Consider the following 16,161-nt stretch of genomic DNA (forward strand, 5'->3'; position numbering starts at 1 on the left):
AGGGGAGGAGTTTTATTTAATGAATAATAATGGTATTTAATGAAGCTTTCTAGTATTTGCTGTGTATTTGTTAAACGCATGACCAGTTCCAGAGAAATTAGAGCACTATCAAATTATTATTGGAACGCCAGTGGGATTAGCTAAGGAACACATAAGAGGTGTATAGATTGATCAGTTCTGCCTACTACATTTCTTGCTTTTAGTGTGACTGGTTTTCCTGCTTGATAAACCCATAACCTTTCTCTTTCCTCCACTGCCAGTCATGGTTAGGCTTTGCCCAAGGTGTCTGCTGCTTGTTTTCTGAGGAGTCCTTCAAACGATTGTTGGGTTGTGACTGTTTCCAAGTGTCTGCTATAAAACCAGAACATGACTGGCCGGTGTTCATTATTGTTGTTCACAAACCAACACCAACAATTAAGCCTCACTCTGCATTGTGGCAGATTAGGAAAGTCTGAACCACAACATTGAATTACCATCACATTCAGAGCCCTGTATCAGGGCTCTCTACAGGACATACAGGATTCTACTTCCTGTGCTCATAGTATTCCTAACTACTCCAAAATATAAGACTTTAAGTGAATAAAGCTTTGTGTATAGGAAAGTAGAGGTTTGAGTCTCAGAAGCCCTTCTCAATATCAATATTGGAAATCTGAAAGTCTAAAAGGTGGCCCAATACAGGGCTTAAATCTTTCTCTCTAGAGCTGAGAAATCCCTGTGTAGCCCATTAGCTGAGCAGCAGGTCCCTGACAATCTGAAGAATTCCAAGAACTGTCCCTTAGGCCTCTTCCAGTCCAGTCATGGGCAAGAGCCAGCCAGAAGCACCCAGCACTGTGCCCGAGACATCCCGAAGCCTTAAATAACTGCACAGTCCCTGCCTGCTCTGTGCTTCTGCCCTCCGGCCACATTTGACTCTGGAATTCACCTGCCTTTGGAAATCTGCACAGTTTCACCTGTGACAGCTCTGCTGACAAACAGGGCAGATCAGAGCTTTCATCTGGGTGATGAACTGCCAGGCTGTCAGAGCGGGGAGGAGCCGTGCCGGGTGAGACGGGGCAGCGCTGCCGCGGGGGGGCTGCGTCCTGACCTTGGAGAGCTGGACTTGCTCTCACCTCCCAGAGCCCACAGGACAGTAAGGGCACGTGCTCCCTTCCAAGGACACGGATTCACATGGATACAGCAAACAGAGACATCCCTGAGTGCCCACGGGGACCAGGGAATTTCAGAACTTTGGAAAGATCCGGCTACCCCATTTCCCAAACGGGGGCCTCCCACACTGGGTGATTAATTGGGAGCTAGGTTCTAGAAACCGATAGTGAAGTAATTACACATACAATTATGTCTTTTCATCTGAATACCTGACTATGAAGCCATTATTTCCCCACAGCATGACTTGATCCACCTGAATTTTGGTTTGTTTTTAAAAGGGTCACCACAGCAGTTCACTTTTCTGTATGACACCCTGTACAGAAGAGCATTGTGTGACTAAGGGATTTCTCTACAGGTTCTCTTCCAGCTTCACTGGATCTGATCTTTGAAAAGAGAAGGATCTTAGCTGGACATTTTGCTACCTACTCCCAAAAATGTGTTCTGGGTTGGGAAAGCCCTGCAGGACTGTGACCACCTGGATCAGCCCATTGAATTGGAACAGAGAAACACAAACACATTATCCCCTCACCACTCTTGGCTGGAAACAGTCACCAACAGAGACATCCTTGCCCTTCAGCTTCTAAGAAAGTACAAGATCTCCCACAATTAAGGCTCAATAATTAATTTAACTGGGGGGGGTGGTGTCTGACAGCCAAATCAAGACAAAAACATCAGGTTCATATTACACTGACTAAATTCTAAATTATTAATTTTGCTACTAAAATGAAGCAAAAAGTTCTATGTAATATTTTAAAAAAGAAACACCCCAACTTAGAGCAAAACAGACCTAGCCATTTCTTGGAGGAAGAAGAGAGTGGGCATTTTTAAGAAAATCAAAAAAATCAAAAGTTATATTCACAAAAGTACTTGCCAGTGCTCCTTTACTTGTCAGCCTCATACTGAAAGTGTCCAGCAGAGAATTTAGAAGAGCCAGTTACTTACCCCTTTCTGTCTGCAGTAAACTGAGCCCACATCTAACATCTGAGTGGCCTGAACAGTGTACTACACTTAGTATTTCTTGTACCTGGGCTTAATATTTTAAAAATTAAAACAGAGCTAAACCTGAGCTTGAAAGCATCTCTCTATCCTCAAATATCCAACAGCCTTGTGTCACTGCCTCAAGGAAGCAGCAAGATACAGGGTTTAGTCAAGAAGCAAATGGGTGCTTTTAAGCCAAGTTATTAGTTCCAAGGATGAAGACTTTGTCAAGCCCTCAACTTTGTTTTAACCCCTCCCTTCGGCTGAAGTCTTCTGTCATCTCCACATTAATTTCTGTCAACATGTGGGGAATTCTGCTGAGAACTTCTCCCATCTTAACCCACTACAGATGCATTTTTCTGCAAACTTGTTGACTGTAGGGCTGCAGTTTCAAAGCAAAGGGAAAGGTGGGTTTCATTCCAGTGGAAGCCTGTTATGAGAACATCAGTCATCTATTTGTAACACCCCCAATTCCTGTGGAGGACTGGGTTGGTACAAGATTACTTGATCCTTGTTTCTTAGAAGCTTTCCATTTACATCCACTAATGGCCACGGTAACAGACAGGATGCTGGGATGGCTTTAGCTGTGATCTGATCTAATTTGACTCCACTTGTGTGATTTGATAGTGGGTCCAAGACAGTGTCTCTGCAGTGAGAAGATTTACAAGGTGTACCCAATTTAAACAGGGCAGTTTGGGGCTGTGTTGCTCAGGAGGACAGAGACTTTGTTCAGCCAAAGTGACCGAGAGGCCTCTCGGGGCAAGTGCTCAGTGAGGAGCATGTTCTTTTCTCTCTCCCTAAATTTAAGACACTGAGCTGTTAAGATCAGTTGCCTCAGGTTAGAATGTTTCTGGGTGATATAACAGGATACTCTTCTCCTGGGGAAAGTACCGTGTCTGACTAGTTAGTGCCTCCTTGCTGTTGGCGATTTATTTGTAATGGCAGGAGCCGGAATTCCCCTTTCCAGCTTTCCATCCTAGACAGGGAAGGCAGCAAACTCTGGCTGTTTGTTGCGGTTTTGTTGCCTTTTTTAAAACAGTTTAATACCTTTAAAATAGATTTTTGCTCATTCATAGCACAGTCTAGTGCTTCTACACCTATGTATGCTTCCTCCCTCCCCATCCCCTCAACTGTACCAAGGAAGTTCACAAGTAAATTGCAATGTACATGTGAATGCCAAGTTAGCAGTAAAATGCAAAAAGACAGGACACAGCAAGGTCTTCTGGGCAAGAGTTGATTGCAGAGAGAACCTGCTCTGACCAGTAAAAGGCAAACCTCAAGTACAGAAGGGAGACAATTGCTGTTTTGTACTTTTAGATATCACAGAATAACCTCAATGAGCTCTTAAGTGCTTAAAATGTCACAAATAGAATCTTTGATGCATTTGGAGCCTCTCTGCTGTTCTGCTGCAGGACTGGCAGCAATGGCTCAGGGGTTAATTCCTGCATGGGGGACTCTCTCTCATCACATGGTCCTGGTATCAAGCTCCCTGAAACTTAGGAGGGATGGAACACAAGAGGAACACTGAAAAGTAGGAGTTATATCAAAGTGTTGGAAGGATTCTACCCTAATGCTATGGAGCAGCCTCTGGAAAGTAAGTATAGTTTAAATAAGATAGTGTGAAGGTCAGTAGCAAGGTTGATATCAAAGTGTAGTCTTTCATATCTATTCTTCCATTAGCAAAGGAACAAAAAAAATCTGAACATTTCTTAAACCTTTCCTTGTTTTTTGCCTTTCTAATCACCTCTAATGCAGGTCTTTCAGATATCATACCTACTGTGTTGAAAGAATCAAGACAAAAGTGCTTCAACTCTTCCGTTGCCTGCTTTTCCTCCATTTCCCTCCTCTTGCCTCTAGGAGATGCAAATTACACCATATTTAACTCCCTCTTGCTATGGGGACAAAACTGAAGTGCACAAGGGCAACAGCAGGAAGGAAAAAGGAAGGGAAAGAATGTGATATTTATCCCATTACAAAGTAAGCAGGTTCAAAAAAGTCCAAGTTTTCCAGAAATGCACAATGTGACAGGTCACTCATCCCCTGCCCAGAGCATGGAGAGGGATCTCTGGATGCACTGAATGTCACTGAGCCCACTTACTTTACTCAAGTCTGACCAGCTCCCACGTGCTTTGTTTCCTTTCTCCAAGGCTTTTTAACAGACTGTGTGACTTCCAATCCCTTCCTTGGCCATCAGTACCTGCCACCCAACAAGCAGTGCTTGCCCAGGTTTGTTCCACAGACCTGCCACAGTGCCTGGCTGCCCTGTCATTTAGGGTTCTGTCACCAGACCCAGGAACTGATGGGAAGAACACATAGGTGGAAGAATCCTGATCTTAAGGCAGCTCTCTTTCTCCCCAGCCAAAAGCATCAGAGAGGGGCTTTCCTCTGCTCTTTGTAGAAAGAACTGAAATCCCATTTCACCCTCCTGTTCGGGACTGCCTGCCTGTACCTGCTCCTCCTGCCTCTGCTGGTCTGCTCTGTGTGCTTGGAATGAAAGATTTTCCCTGCAAGCCACCCTGAACCTCTTCCCTGGCCTGTCAGACTTTTATCAGCACAAGTTTCTCAAATCAGCCACAGTGATTTACTGTCCAAATAGTGCTGTTCTTTGTCAGAGATTGTGATTGAAAAGCCTTCCCTTTACAGCTCATAAGAATCTCTTCCCTTTCCCTCGTGCTCTTTTTTACCCTTCCTTCAAATATTGTTTTATGAGCCCATTGCTTGCTATCAGCCTGACACAGGAGCTGTGCCTCAGGGCAGCATTTTCTCACCTCTAAGCCAGAGGGTTGCTGCTTTGATGCTTGGTTTGAAGAGCTTGGAACAACTCCACGTAGGGTATCTACCCTGTCTCCCCAGGGCAACCTGCTCAGATGAGGAAAGTTCCCTGCCTGGTTCAAACTGGCATTCTGGGCATTGCTTGTTTGGTTTGGGGTTGGTTTCCCCCCCACCCCAGATATAAAAGGAAAGGATTTGATATTTATCAGATGCTTGAAAATGGCAACATTAAAAGGAGTGGGAGAGTGCTTGTTACTCACTGCATGTATATAAGTTAAACTTCAAATGCTTGGGCACTTGGTTCCTTAGAGGTCAAGGCAGCAATCAGGGAAGGGGATTCTGAACTGCAGTATACTTCCAAAAAATAGAAAGAGACAGCTCTCTATTCACTAGTCCACAGCCTGAATTACTATTTGTCAAGATTCTTCCCAAACAGCAAGGGTGATGTTTTGTCATTGCTCTCAAGCAAGCCAGATATGCTACTGCTTTATTTTTATTAACAGTTTCCCATTAATTGAGGCATTTTCCTAAAATATCTCATTCTATTTCTGCCTAGAAGTTCACATATTGAAAATGTGGCCATAACCTTTAAAAAAATCTGTCCTGGGATAAACAGACACTGAAAATGCTTTATATCTTTAATTCAAGTACAAATATAACAACAGACACACTCAACTGATGATATTTCAAGCACAAGGCAATGGAGATGTCCAGACTACTCACAATTCCACTCTAAATGGGGGGTTTTTTTCTTATTTTCCATAGAGGCAGGCAAGTGGCTATTTCACTATTTATCTTCATGCTGTAAAAAATGTGTATTTTACCTTATCATTTTTCTCAAATGCATGTTATTATGTCAGTGTACACCTGAAAGGTGATTTGACAGCCTATCATTTTCACATGTCAGAACACATTTTAAAGTGTCTATTAAAGGAGCCTGCTCTTAACACCATCGCCCTTCAGCAGAGCTGCTTATTAATCATCATTCACATAAAAAGCTGTTTCCTTTGACTGGGCAACAAACACAAGAAAAAGAAGAGGACAGAAAGGTAAAGATGCATAGATTCTTGGAGATTTAGTTAAGTGCAGTTGAAGCTTGCATGCCACCTCGAGATACAATCTTGTCAAATTCCATACATTTTAAACAGAATTCCAGAGCAATCAACAGCAAGTGCTCCCAAGCAAATGCAGGTAGTGACGTAGATCCACACGTTACTAAACATCCTGCAGCACCTTTGTGAGTACAGAGGTGCTAAACCTGGCATCCCTCCACATTCCAGCTGTCCTTATATTCTCTCCATTAATGTCTCACTGAATTTTCAATGGATTCATCATTCTTTGCCTTCTGCCCCGAGCTTTAAATTAAATTAAACGGCTGCCAATTTCTGCCCCGAAGGGGCTGCAATTAAGTGGTGGGTAAATGCTACCCCTTGTTTGACCCAAACCAAACTGGGGGCCCTGCTGAAGCAGAAAACTGCTCCAACTATTCTCTTGGATTCCTTGGTTCTTGAAAATAAAAGCAAATGTGGACTTTGCCTCTGACTCTGTGCTGGTACAAAGTCAAGGTATCACCCAGGTATCACATTTGCTGTTTTGTCCTTGAAATGTGCAGGTAAACAATGCAAGAGAAACGGTACTGCCAGCACAGGGAGCCCAGTGCAATAAACTCACATTCCAACTCCAGATTTAAGCTTTTATGGAAGAGCTGGTGATACTCAAAAGACCAAAAGACAGGACTACCAGTGATTTTTTTTCTGTGTTACATTTGGGTAAGTTACATATGCTCATTGTGAAGAGTTTAATTTACACTATAGATCACTCAGAAAAGCACAGTTCTTGATTTGGGAAATAGCTAAATCTTGAAAGCAGGACCATGAGGCAGGATTAACCTTCCCTGGTGGAGAAACAGTGTCACTGAATGGCAGGTTTGGAGGACTGAAAGCACAATGCTGACCAGAAAGAATGATTGTTCTGCTTTCATCATATTGATTGACCCCCCCAGACACCAGTTTCTATCTTTCCAAGGCATGAACACTGGAAGAACAGACGGTTAGTCTAAGAGATGGTTAGTCTAGGAATAAGAAAGTGCTTAACAGCAAGGAAACTGTTAGGCCAGCCTGAGCACATGTCTACGTGCAACCTGATTACCTTCTACATGTGCTTACTGTTTATAAAAGTAACCTTGAGAGCAAGTTACTTTGACTTCCTGCTCTGTGATTAATTCCTGCACGGAACTGCTCAGAGCATTACAAGGAGGCCATTTTTTGGATTATATTTTCCCACCGAAATCTGCTGTTACACTGAAGCCACCACTAATAAATACAGATATTAAAAAAAACCATAACAAGAATTGGACTTTATGTTCAACCTTTGAATACCACAGTGAAGGCCAGCAGTTCTTTCCTCCTCTGGTGCAAAGTCACTTTACCACAGGAAAGAGTTGGCTCCCAGGTATGGATCCTGTTCCACCTTGGCTCGTTAGATACATCTACACCTGCATGAGGAACAACAATTCCAGCACTTGTGTTGGCAGACTCACTGCCAGGCATGGGGACTGTCAGGTCAGAGGGTAGCACTTGATTTCTCCCAAACTTAATTTGAGAAGAATCATTACATTTTAGTCCTGTAGGAATTACCACTTTCCTTCCCTACCACTGCACAGCCACTCGAGAGCAGGGACCTTTACAAGGTACTGAACAAGTATCCAATATAAGAGCTGGTTCTTATACATTTCATGTAGCTTCTAAATTGAATTAAGAGCTTTTATTATCAGTGGAGTTTTTGTTCCTTCAAGTCAGATTTGCATTTGTTCTGTGCATGCCAAGCGTTAGTGTGATCTGCCTGGAAGTGTTCAGCATTAGTGATTTTGGTTGGGAGATAGGACTGCTTCCATGGCCTTCAGATGTGGCATTTCTCACCCTTTCCTGGATCTGAGCAGCACTTGAGAACCAGGACTTTAATTAACAATGGCATCTCAGCCACTGCTGGTGGCTGCCACCTTAGAGCAAACAGCATCTCTGGTCACACTGACAGCAGAGGGGGAGGGAAAGAAAAAAAGAGAAGGAGACCCATGAGTACAAAACTGCAAACCTGTCTTCCTGTTTTATTGTGTTTTGTCAGTTAGAACTGAACTGTTTAGGCTTTAGGACTGCTTAATTCTCTTTAGGTTCCTAATTGTCGAACCAGCAGTTCAGCATTTCAGTCTCCTCTGCAGTTTTCACGTTGCTCGTGTCACAAGGGATGTCGCTCATCAGCCAAGTGCCCACTGGCACAGGCACTGAGAGTGTCCAAAATGCCAGCTGCAATTAGGCATCGCTGGGGTGAAGTGCCACGGTTTGTGCGTGGTGAGAACAACTCCCCTCACTGTGCACGAACCGGAGCCTACCAACCTCGGCAGGAGGAAAAGCAGGAGTCCTTCCTCAGGAGCTCGCACAGCACAGAGTCCCAGCACGCAGATTAAGTGATGTATGACCCCTTTGTGCATCCATCCACTGCTCACAGAGAGCAGAGGCAGGACTAACCTCGCTGCTGTCCTCAGACATCTCCCGAAAATAATGGTTCACTCTGTGACTCTTGGCTTGGCAGCTTTGCTCCCCCTCTACTACCAGTCATATTCAAATTCAGGGACAGGATGTTTTTATTTAAGCCCCTCTGCTGATCCAGCAGAACAACAGTCCAGAAAAATAGTGCATCTTTGTCACTGGATCTCAGTGTCTTTTGCAAATGTCACAGAGCTGACACCTGTTTTACTTTTGTTTGTCACTGGGTACACAGACAATATGTGACTGGTGTCGTTTAGCACCAGGTTTGGCCTGTAAATCTAAACTGATGGAGGCTGAGGCAGCTGGCCCTCCCATTCCAGCATGAAGTCCTGCTCATCTGCGTTTAGCTTGAGTTTGCAGAGCCAGCAGTTAAAGTTGCCATCGCTTTCCTTGCAAAGAAAGCACATTTGAGGGAAGTCTTTGTAATGCAATACAGAACAACAGTCCCTTCTCACTCTGGAGTGGCCCAGGAGGCTCCTGCTCTAGTCCTCGGGGTTTATGTGGGACTTGAGTCACCACCTCCGGTGGCTTCACGTGCCTGGCTGTGACATTCAGTGACACAACCTCATCCCAGCACACAGGAGGTTTTCCTCCTTGCTGCAGACAGGTTTAGATCATGCAGCTTTGCTTCCTTCAGGGCTGAAGGAGACAGAAGGCTGGAGCAATAAAATCCATTATATACATCTTTCTGTGTCTCCTGGTCATGAACTTCTAAGAAAAGGAACTAAGAGGATCTCTACTGAGAAAAGCACTGTAATTGTAGCTCCTGAGCACCACAGAGAGAAGATTGCCAAGGCAACCAATCGTTCCACAGCAAGGGCAGAGGTGGTTAAGATGAGGTTGTTACAAACCCCTGCTGTGTGTAATCATATTAGTAAGCAACATTTTTAAAAGGCTCTTGTAAAAAATAGGACAGAGGGAAAAGGAACGAGAGAAATTAATTTCCTCTATTTTTCTGCTTGCTCACTGATTGAGGTACAAGAGCAAATTATATGCATGTCCTGCACCTGAGGACACTTGGGGGCTGGCAGGGAAAAGCTGCTTTCTCCACAAACAATGCAGAGCCTCTGACACAGAGTGCAGTGGGCTAGATTTATCTGGGAAAATATAGTTTTGTTTCTAATGTGTTTTGAAATATGAAGTCTGAACAAAAGTGTTCTTCTAATGCAGAAGCTGAAGTCTCAGCTGGTTTGGCTACAAATTGCATTCTTGGGGGATTGCTGGAAGTCAACAAGGTCTTTGTGAGTAGGATTTACTCATATGAGTATGTGATTTGGAGATCAGACCCTAAAAATTAAAAGAGCATGTCCACAGCATCCTTCCATCAGCAGCAAACTCCTCTGAAGGAGATCTTTCCATAGATTCCTCCATCCCTTTACTCCCAGCTACTTATCTGATCTTCTAGAATTTGGGTGTACAGTGGCTGGATCATGAGCTGAAGCAGATAATTTTATTTTTGGTCCAAAGTAACCTCTCCAGGCAGCTATGTCAGTGATCCAGCCTGTTCTGCTGCCCCACAAACAGTTAGCCAGCATAGCTGAAAGCCGTGGCCATGAGCAGGTACTCCTAAATCAGAACTGCCAAAAAAAATCTGCCCTAATCCTTCACTGAATGGCACTTGTCACCTTTCCAATTCTAGACACTCCAGTGACCTTCCACTTAAACAAGGAACAATTCCTGCTTCACAAATGGCTCTTCCCATTGGTTTGCTTCTTTTTGTTTTGGTTAGGTTCAGTTGCTGGCTCCTGCTGAACTGTTTGCAAACCAGACTGGTGGCCCTCTAGACCCACTTGTGCAGATTCCAGTTTCCACAAGTTGAAATGGCTCCTGTATTATGTAGCTAGGTCTGCATCCACCCCATTTTCCACTCTCAGCCAGAAAGAAAACCCCACCCAAACTAATTTCAACTCCTCCTGCTGCAACACACAAGTTACTCAGTGGTACTTATTGCTTATTTTTCCTGCACAGGACACAGAGCATCACCCCCACATCCTGACATGAAAGGCACTGTGCTCAACAGCTCCAGAAGGAGGAGGATCAGAGGGAATTGTGTTCCTCATCCTCTTGGTGACATGTGATTTACTGGACAAATCAATCCTCCATCCATTTCTCTGCCTACCTCTCGCTTACTCAAGGGTGGTGGTGTCTAAACAGTGGTTTTACTGGGGGAGGGGTTGCACACAGATAACCTCCCACCTGCCCTCCAAGAATACCCCATATTAGGGGTTTGGCAAGAAAAAAGTCCTTCTCCAGCAGGTTGCATTGCCATGTGTGTCCCCTCCTACAGGTGAGCATCCCAGGCATCAGGAGTGGGATTCCCCTGGGATTGCCCTCCAGTGATGCTCCTATTGCCTAGTTCAGAGCAGCCACAGCAGGGCACAAACCAAATACATAACCTACAACACCAAAAAAACCCTGAATTTCTCCTTATTTGTATGACCTGAAACCAAACAACTACAATCAGAACACGCTGAAAAACTGAACCTACAACTTCGTGGGGCAACAGTTGGTAGTTGAAAAGCTGAAGCACCACAGCAGCCCATGTCTGTTGGATGAAATGTTGCCTTAGAATGTAGTGCCTCACATGTAATAAATATGATCCAGATCTTTGCTTTTCTGGCAATCAGCAGAGCTGATTTGTATTCATACAGGTATCCAGTGGCAAACTACAGAGCTTTCCTGCCTCTAGCTGGAACATCACTGAATCAGGTAAACACTAAATAACATTTGACCAGACCTTTTTCTTTCACTAAAATTAGACTTCAGCTCATTCTTAAGCTTGTAAGTTTGAACTCTCTGTATGACACTCAAGGAACTGAAAAACAGAGTTCTTTAGTTACCACAGGGCCCTTGAAGGAAGTGGTTCTTCCACACACAAGATGACCAGGGGTGGGGAATGGCTCTGTTATGTAATATTCTGAACTTATGGAAGGATGTTTGCTTGCCCTGCCATTCAAGGTTCACTTTAATATTGATATTTTAAGCCTTCATCCCTTTAAGGATCCTCAAAGTAATCTGCCTATCTTTATTTATTCAGCTCTTTTCTCCACTCCTTTCAGCAGAAAAATGAGTCCTGGTTTCACCGTTATCCCTCTCCTCCTTTTAAAAAATCTTTCCTGTTTCGTACATCCCCCTCAGCCTGCCATACCTCATCCTTCCCATGAAGAATTTAGGTGTGGGGTTGTTTGGTTTTGGTGAGGAAGGATGCTTTTATGTCGAGGTAGACAACTGCAGTTGAGGGTATTTAGGTTCTGCCCACAGGGCTTCTCACAGAGTGAGCAGCACACGGAGCAAGTCCCTACTTGACTTGTGTGGCATTGCTAAAAAGATAGGGATAATACTTCACTATTTCAAGGTGATGCAAAACTAGAGTGGTGCTTTTGAAATCATGCTGGAACAGCCTCTTCTCCCTCAAATAGAAGGTGCAATGGAGGCAGTGGTTTGTTATTATTATGTACTTACCCGATCTCATCTAGATTTTACATGTTTTTGCCCTGTGGTTATGTCAAATAGGCAAGAATACTGGAAATATGATTATATGCTATGAAGTAAATTGCTCTTATTTGCTGTTTTGTCCATAAAAGCTTCCTGCAGGAGCTCACAGGTAATTTTAGCTGTGTCAGAGAGGGTTTCACACACCAATGAAAATGTTTTCCTCTTCCCTGTCCTCATCGCCACCCCAGAGTGACTTGGGTGTCCACCTCTTCTCAGCCAGGTCAGTGAGGGGGCCATCTGGGGTGACATGGCTAACTTAGCTAGTCACACCTAATTAGTTTATATGAGCTGCACTTCCAAATTCATCTGTGCAAGCAGAAGCTCAGAGCATGGCAAGATACATCTTGGAGACACAATGGTTCTCCCTTCACTTGAAGCTGATGCAGCCAAGTTCCCTTCTGAGATCACTTCAAATCACTGTGTTGGACAAGGCTTTTTGCCAAAGTAGAAAGAATAGAAACTATTTGTACCACAACTGTGTGCCCAGGTTCTCTTTTCTGCAACCTCAGGAAAATAACTCTGTGGCACTAAGGTCATCCAGTTGGTGCTGCCTGGGCTCTTCTGGAACTGAGCCAGAGATCAGAGCCCTGCTTTCTGGTAGGCTTTTACCCCTGAAAAAGGGCAGGCCCCCTCTGCTTCAGTCACTATGCTTTGCTTTACCCCAATTTTGACACAAATTGTGCCTAAGGATGCTGGAGAACTGAGAACTGCCTTGAACAAAGCTATAGAAGTCTTGCCTAGTTTTCCAGGCTTTACAATCCCAGTCTTACATGTGCTTCTGTAAGCCTGATGTGCATCCCAGTGGCTCGGACTGAGGGGACAAGACTTTTCTGCAAACCTGGTGTGATGGCTTTGGTTTGGCTCAGAGAAATCAGGAGCTTGTCAGGGCTCCTCTTGGGGCTGAACACAGTCCAGGGAGCAAGGACTGGGAGACAAATCAACATGCTCTACACACCAGCACAAAGCACTTTATCCAGATTATGCCAGAGGAAGAGTCTTATGTTTATGCCAGTGAAATTTGACCATGAAATGAGAACCTCTTCCCTTTCCCTTAAACTTGAAACAATGCAGATGGGGCTTCAGGTCATCAGGCCTGAGATGTTCAAACCTGTGGTTTTTTCTCCCTCCAAAGCTGTACATTCTGATGTCTCTCAGGTCAACTTTTATCTCCCCAAATACATTGTAGGAGCAAAAAAAGTTATTAAACTCCAGGGAAAAACTGGTTCCTTTCCTGCGAGACTTCGTTCCCTTTCCCATTCCCCGTGAATGTCATTGTATCTGCTGTTTGCTGAGCAGGAAATGCATTATTAAAGCAGTTTCTCCTCCATAAACTGCTTTGCATCTGACTGTTTCATTGTAAATCCGTAGCCACAAAGTCAGGCCACCTTGGGATAACCCAACGTGAAACCTGACCTGATGAAAATGGTTCATGCCTCCCGGCCTGCATTGCAACCTGTGAGAAGGGCTTTTATTATTTATTCAAAACCTGTTTAAATCCCTCTCTTTCTGAAACAACCATTTTAAAAATATTAAAACACCACGGCTAAGCCGGGAGATTAAACAAGTTTAAACCTTATCATCGCAGGTGGGATATTAGTTGGAGCGAAGCGGGGAGGGATGGCAGGCTGCGCGGTAACTGGAGCCCCTTCGACTCAGTAACTAATCACCGAGAAAGCATTTGGGGAGGGAGGGGGAGAGCGGAGGAGGGAGCGAGACAAACAATGCGCCCGGGCTCCTGGCAACCCTCACTGTTTACCATGGTGATGCACAAAAGGAAGAATGCCGCGCAGAGGAGCAGACCTGGATCTGTCCCCGTAACACTTGCCCTACATTCGAGTGCTCCGGGAGGCTGAAAGTGTGACCTTCAGATATTTTTTTTTTTCTGATGGGTGATGCTGCAGCTGGACAACGCTGTTCCAAAGCTGGCAAAAAGCAGCAGAACATTTGCCTGTGTTTCTTCCATTGCATGTTTTTCTTTCAAATATTCAGCTGTCAATGCCTCTCCACCAGATCTCCACTCTTGTACTTACACTTTTTAAGGGGAGCCACAATCTTTCTTTGTGTTTTGTTCACCCACAATTATAGTTTCATTGAAAATAATTGAATTAAAACCCATCAAACTCCAAAGTTTTCATGGAAGGGATGACTATTTAAAATATTTTCCTCTAATGGGAGTAAGATTTGCCAACAGGCCATTCCCGTTCTAAGGTACCGTAACTTCCATTTTCTATTCAGGAATAGCTTATGAGAACAACTCCAATGTCTCACGGCTGGATCAACCCTTTTCTTCTTACCCCAGGGTTCTCCACAGCCACAGGCCTGTGTTTAGTCCCATGGTGTAGGAGGATCACGAGTGGAAGCACAGCCTGGTGAGCCCCAGCAAGCAGATCCTAACCCTGAGACACAGATGTGCTGGACAGGAGAGCCCTGCCCAACACTGGGGCAACAAAGGTGTTTATCAATACAGACACTTGACCTTCTGAGAGGTGAGAGAATCATTTAATGCCAAGAGAAATTACACTGGTTGCTTGCAATTTTAACCTCTTTTTGTCACCAACATTGAAACTTATGGACTTGTTCCATTTCTAGGGCATCTTTACACACACACCATTGAGAGGATGTAATAGAAAAAAAAAGTGCAAACAAGGTTTTAAGGGTTTTTTAATTGTCCTAGGTGAGGGGCAGTAATCACACAGTGATAATTCAGAAATCCAAGTACTCCATGAGAAGCTTCAGGAGGAAAATTTTAACATGTAAAAAACTCACTATGATCTAAAAAGTAGCTGAAGGCAAAAGAGCTTGAAACCACAACGTTATCTGTCCCTCACTGCTGCTTCTGAAAAAAGGGTTTTAACCAAAAACTAACACTGCACCACAGTCTGTCCAAGGAAGAAGGAAAGGTTTGGCAGCTGGGAGCTGGCTCACCTGGGCTGGACAGCTTTCATCCAGCCCTCACTGAGGAAAGTTCCAAGTGTACATTGGTTCATTTTAAACACAAACCTGTTTCTAACAGAAGAATTTGTGCTTTTACCATGTACCACAGGTACTTAGGCAGGCAGGCACTGTGATCTGTATAAACCCAAACCATTAAATAGCCCTTGGCCACTGCTTAGAGTGAGACAAGTACCTGCCTGAGCTATGTACTGAAATTCTTCCGGGAGGAAACAAGGGGGGGCAAAGTTAATAGAAATCTCAGAGCACTAAAAATGCAAGTGAAACTCCTGGAAGGAGAACTGCTGAATGCTGCATCCAGAAATACTTAGGAGAAGGAATCTGAAAACAGTAAACAAGGTGCTTTGGTGGGGTCACCAGTGGGTGTGAAGGGCAGAAATACACTGTGAGAGATGGAGGGGGAAGAATCTCTAACCTTGAGGCATTAATACAATTTTGGGTGGGAATTGTTAAAGAAACTCTTAATTGTGATTGAAGGAACACTCCAGCAAGACATGGGAAAAGGTAGGTTTCATTGAATTAGAGATTGCCATGAGATTCTCATGAGTAGCACAGAAGTGGAACACAGGGAGAATCCACATGGCTCACAGAGCATCCCAACATGCTGCCTCTTGGAGGACGGACTTTCTAGTCATGATGTGGCTCAGGTACATTTCCAACTATCAGCTCTAAAGGATTGGAGTGATTGCCCGGTGGTTTAGGATTCTGGTGGGTTTCTTCCATTGTTTTGGGGATAATTTTTCCCCCCCTCTCTCTAAGTATTGTCTCTGCAGTGTAGGATGTTGTTTTGTTTTGTTTTTTCCCCCTGAGTGACACAGGCAGCCCACCCACATTCAGTATTCCTATATACAGTTTAATTTCGTGTAGGGGATAATCACCACTTCCTATCCCAGCTACATTAGTCTCTTCCCATATACCAGCAGCACATAGATACAGTTTGGGATGCAAAACACATTTAAAGCTTGATGCTAAAATATTCCTGCATCAGAGACGTACAGAAAACCTTTCCATCTGCTGTGTGTGGCTCTGAGTCACCACCCTGCATTGTCCACAGTGCCCAGTTTGTACTTAGGAAACACCACAAGACCAGCCAGTCCTGACCCCCTGTTGTACTGGGCAAGTACTGTTTGGAAGTACAAACCATCAATGGCCACAAACACAAGTGACACATAACTGTCTTATTAAAGTCTAATGACACTTATGATGCCTTAAAATCATGGAATTAATGACATGGTCCAAGAGATGTCCGACACTGCCTTCCACTCATGACACAGTC

General features: G+C 44.2%; 1 long non-coding RNA gene across 1 annotated transcript in view; it reads left to right on the forward strand.

Moving 5' to 3' along the window:
• The window catches only part of LOC113974082, a 36,395-nt gene extending 21,977 nt beyond the window's left edge, over positions 1–14,418 (forward strand). Inside the window, exon 3 of the long non-coding RNA XR_003536441.1 lies at positions 14,233–14,418. This is a non-coding gene — a long non-coding RNA (uncharacterized LOC113974082). The remainder of the gene's footprint in view (positions 1–14,232) is intronic.
• Positions 14,419–16,161: the final 1,743 nt, after the last annotated feature.

The sequence above is a fragment of the Neopelma chrysocephalum genome, unplaced genomic scaffold (assembly GCF_003984885.1).
Source record: "Neopelma chrysocephalum unplaced genomic scaffold, ASM398488v2 Primary Assembly neopelma1_116, whole genome shotgun sequence".
NCBI classification, from domain to species: Eukaryota; Metazoa; Chordata; class Aves; order Passeriformes; family Pipridae; genus Neopelma; species Neopelma chrysocephalum.